Source organism: Rhea americana, unplaced genomic scaffold (assembly GCF_003343005.1).
Source record: "Rhea americana isolate MKP2758 unplaced genomic scaffold, rheAme1 scaffold_93, whole genome shotgun sequence".
In the NCBI taxonomy this organism is placed as follows: Eukaryota; Metazoa; Chordata; class Aves; order Rheiformes; family Rheidae; genus Rhea; species Rhea americana.
In genome coordinates this window covers 96,822-101,610 of record NW_028187122.1, presented here as the reverse complement: position 1 = coordinate 101,610, position 4,789 = coordinate 96,822, and positions in this window count along the sequence as shown.

Here is a 4,789-nt window from a genome sequence, read left to right as displayed (position 1 = left end):
ATTTCATCAATTAGGCAGCAGAGATTTAGGACTTATGTTCACTAACAAATTAGCTTACGGTGAAGAGAAACAAAAGATTCCCTATATAATCACCAGTTCAAGGAGTCATCGACCATGAGAAACGGAGAGCTGGATGTCTGCAGGTAAATTCTTTCTTCCCTTTCAATATATATTATTTCCTCTGAATCAAGGTACAGTATTTTCTCTGAATCCTTCTAACTGGGTGGGGAACCTTCGCAGGTTTTCAGGAATTTCCATTTTTAAGTCCTGTCTGCAAGAAAGGGTCCCTATCTTTTCTAGGTGCCATGAACGAGAGCAAAAACGCTGCATGAAGAACAAACCTGACACTGTGAGGAGAGCCTGCCTGCTGGAAGTTCATAGTAAGGGTACCAGCCTGGAGAATAACCAGGAGATGCAAGCATCTCATCCAAACAAGTCCAGATCTCTGTGGTCAGACTACAAGTACCCAAGAAACCAAACATACTTAGGCATGCAGATCCCTCTTGGATTCCAGTGGGAGTCTCACATCTAACTTACTTTGCTTTGTCTCCTTGAAAATCCCATTAAATGGCTAGAAACAGACTTTATAGTTTTCACCCTTCTAACTAACTCCTTGCCTATTAGATATCTAGAATGTGAATTAGAGTAAAGAAAATGAGTGTAAAATTGGCTTCTTGCTCCTATTTGTATCTATTTCCCATGCACCTCCTACACTTCATAGCAGACTTCCCAGTCCTGTTACTAATGAGGAGTTAATATGGCCCTGGAGCTATGTTCTTTGTGCAGTGATAGCAGCATAATCCCAATCGGATGTTTGAACTGGGCATACTTGATGGGGGAAGTAAGCAAACTGACCGCTGTGGTTTCACTCCGCTGAGTTCAAAGGATGAAAAGTCTTAGGATAATCTCCTCCTTATCAGCCCCTGGCTGCTCCATCTCCTCCCCAAGCTGCATGTTGACCATACTTATTCCAAGGTTTGTTGTGGTGGGGAGAAAGGGAGAACAAGGCAGGCCAGCCAAAGGGGGTCTCAATCCTAACACGTCTGCATGTGACAGTCCCATTAGGCTCGTATCTTAGAAAATGAATCAAAGACCTTTAGGGCTAAAAGCACCCAATTCAGCACTGATATTCTATAGGGAGGTGCAGCAGGGAACAGGTACTCATCAGCTGAATACACATGCAGACAGACCCACATTTCCAACCCAGCAGAGGCTGAAGGTCGAAAGCGCTGCAGCCCCCAAATCTCTGGCTGAGCTGGGACAGAGCTAGAGCTGGCAACTCATATTTTACACTGAGATGTAGCTCTTCGGAGCAGATCGCCTAGCAGCAGTGTTAGCACTGAACACCTGCAACCTCAAGAAGCAGAGCAGCTTATTTTCAGGAGCGCCCCCTGCCAATCTCCACATGCTCTTGGGGTCTATTTTCAAAGAGAGAGAAATGGTGCTTTTAATTAGCACCTTCCATTTTGATTTGAGCCTCAGGGTTTTTGGAGCTGGTCTCAAGAGGGAGAGCTAGAATCGCAGGAAAAATCAATCTTAATTCAAACCAGTAATAAAAAGCAGAACCCTTGCCTTCAGAGGGACTGCAAGGAATCTCTTCAGTGTAAACTCCTCTTGCATAACCTTCGGCCTCTTAATGCAATGAGGAAAAGACTCTTAGGAGTACTTTCATTCTTGTTTCATTCTGCTTTTCTCCATTTCCCCTCAGAATGTGTATAAACCGAGGACACTGAACAGAAGCTCAGAATGAATACAGCTGTGCAGTGAAAAGTTTGGAAGAGAATCTGAAAAAAATGAAAGACTAATCTTGAGCCCTCTAATAAACAGCAGCTGAGCTACATATGATTCTGTTTCTCAAGGAGATGATGGAAATACTTTATTCCTCCCCTTTTAGTGATGCACTGTCCATCATTCAGGAAAAGCCATCAGAGAGCTAAGGATAATGTACCTTAAGCACTGTAGACTTGCTTTGTTAAAAAAAAAAAAAAAAAAAAAAAAAAAAAGACATAAAACAATTTTGTAAAGCTCATCGGAAAAAAATCTAAATGATTTTCCACTTCCGTTTTAGAACCAAGCTCTGGAAGACCTCTGCACACTGGCAAGTAAAATACTTCATAGAAATATCTCCCTGTTCCTTGCCTGCCTCTCCCATCAATGCAAACTCTGGGCACCTTTCACTGTATTCCTCTACAATCACCTCACTGAGCAATACTATCATTTCCATTTTGTGTATCAACTGACCCTCAGAGAGACTCATCCTACCAGGTTTTTGCCACATAAAAATTAACCATACGGTCTTATCAATACAGGCTCCTTCTATAGGCAACGGAGAGTGAAAAAATGCATCCAGATAGCAACTCACAACGTTTATTTTAGGTAAGTTTCTTAGAAATGAGATGAATAATTCTGAGACACCTGAAGCAAAGTGAAACAAATCCTGCCTTGAGCAGTTTTCTCAAAATCATGTAGGAAGTCTGTGCTCAAATAGAAAATTGATTCTCTTTACCTGAAGATAGCATCCTCACTTTACACAACCTATCCTTGGCCCCCAGCAGCACAGTGGGAGAGGCCATGCAGTTTTTAGTCTCAGTATTCTGATTCCCTCTTTTTGGATGTCATTCAATAGACAGAGCTGCCAACCACTTCCAGTAGTGCCCTCCTGAGCTAGACTACTGAGCCTGAAAACTTGAGTCCAGCACACACCTCTAATCTTTACCACAGTGCCTTTCAGGTGCAGTGAGAAGTCACAGCCAAACTCTGTGTGTGTCCAGCCTCATTCAGTCTTGATGCCAACGATGGTGAATAAGTGAATTGTGTCATTTCAGAGTGACTAAAACTTCTGCTTAGTCATCTCTAATGAATTTTGATCTATGAACTGCGCAGGTGAAAGCCATTAGATGAGACCAATAGGGCTCCTAGAAGCACCACGGGCAAGATTTGCTTGTTAAACCAAATTCCTCTATTAGATCAAAACTGCAGTGCACTTTATTAAAAATAAGTTACAAATCTCAAAAGGGACATTTATTCGTAGATGCAGAACCAGTACCAACAAACCAGAATACCAAGCCACACGACCAGAGATGCAAGAAACCTCAAGGAGAGTGACAGTGGATTCATAGCTCTGCAGAGAAGGAGTGCATCGGACAACAGGCAAGGCTGCACCTTGACTGCCTGCAGACAGTAAGTAGAGTATAGGGTTGGTATAGTTACCCATGCTGAAAAAGGCAAAAAGGCCCCTCTGAGACTCCTTCTCCTGTGCAGAGGAATTATGAGAACAGACCTTCTGATCTTGTTGATAAAGCCTCTGAAAAAAACAGCCTACCACTAAGTCCTCATTCTGGAACCTTTTCTAAGTGCCCGCCAGGAACTGTCACAAGCTCCCAGACTGCTGGCTCCAGAACCCACACAGGATGCCAGAATCCTGCCTGCACAGCCTGCCACACGCTTGCAGAAACCTGCTTCCCTAATTTAATGCAAGCTTGTCTAGTTTTGTTTCTGGAATCTATCCTGAGCAGTGGCCAGGAAGTGCAGCAGGGCCAGGGTCTGTAACAGCGCTGTGCCGCACCATGTTCTAGCACGGCCACACACCCATGGCATCCTGGTTCTCGAGCCCGGCATGAGCGCAGTCACCATGCCGTCTGTGTGGAGAGGGAGAAACACAACAAATTCTTACACTCACTGAATCCTGTTCCACAGCCCTTTACAATCTCACACTGATTTCAGGCACTAGGCAGGCAGAGTTAAATGCTAGGGGAATCCCAGTTCTAGATACTGTATCAGTACTGCTATAGGCTCATGAAGTTCTGTAACAGTAAATCCCTCCAGATCTGGCAAGACATTCACACTCAGCAAAATCCTTGTTTTAGAAATCATCTCCAGATATTTGCGAGAATTGTCAGGAAGCTGCAATGCACAGCAGCAGCACAGTTCTTCTCGGTGTCGTTATTATTATTTTTTAAATGAAGCTGCAAAGCCCAGAGATCCAATGACTTCTTTTAGTGGAGAGTCCCAGCTGAAATCCAGAGGGAAGATCCATAAATACATATCTGCATCTGCCTCTTTAAATCCCATCAGCTTTCAAGGGTAGGGTCTAATCAGCTCCTGCTAGACCCAGCTGCTTGCAGAAGAGAGCAGCAGACAGCAATGGCCTGGGATGTACCCGGCTGGCCAGCCCTTGGGAGCCTCTTCAATAGCTTTAGAGGCCAAATGAGGTGTAAGTCTATTAAAAAAGAGTTTGTGCACAGATCAGAAATCCTCAGAGGGTGGTGGCCTGTCACTCTGGGGCAGTCAGTTTCTGCCTGATATGTGTACTGGGAATGTATGTATGGGGAAAAAAAAGCATCACAAGAAAGGAGGGACAAAATGAATAACGAACACATGGCAACAAAAGTTTACTGCTTAGTCCCTTTGCAGACATCTCACAGCATCTGTATCTCAGGTCTTCAAATACTTTTTCTTCTCCTGCACACCCTACCAGGCCAATATCAGTCATAACAGGACCTATATCCATCCCAAACTCTCTGCCCCAACAAGCAACCCGTGTCAAGGCCCGGGGATCACAGCTGATAGGGACAGCTCCCAAGCTCTTGTCCCTGGCTCTTCACAAATCCACAGCTGAGATGGGGCACTTACACAGTATCCACCACTGCTGCTCATGTCTGCTCAGTCCTTAATCACTTTTGCCTTCTCCTTTAACTTCCACCAGCCCTTTGCCCTGGCACACTAATGGAGCAGTATGCAGCAGAAGCCTTTTTAAATATGACTATCTGACTCAGGACAAGGTCCCAGG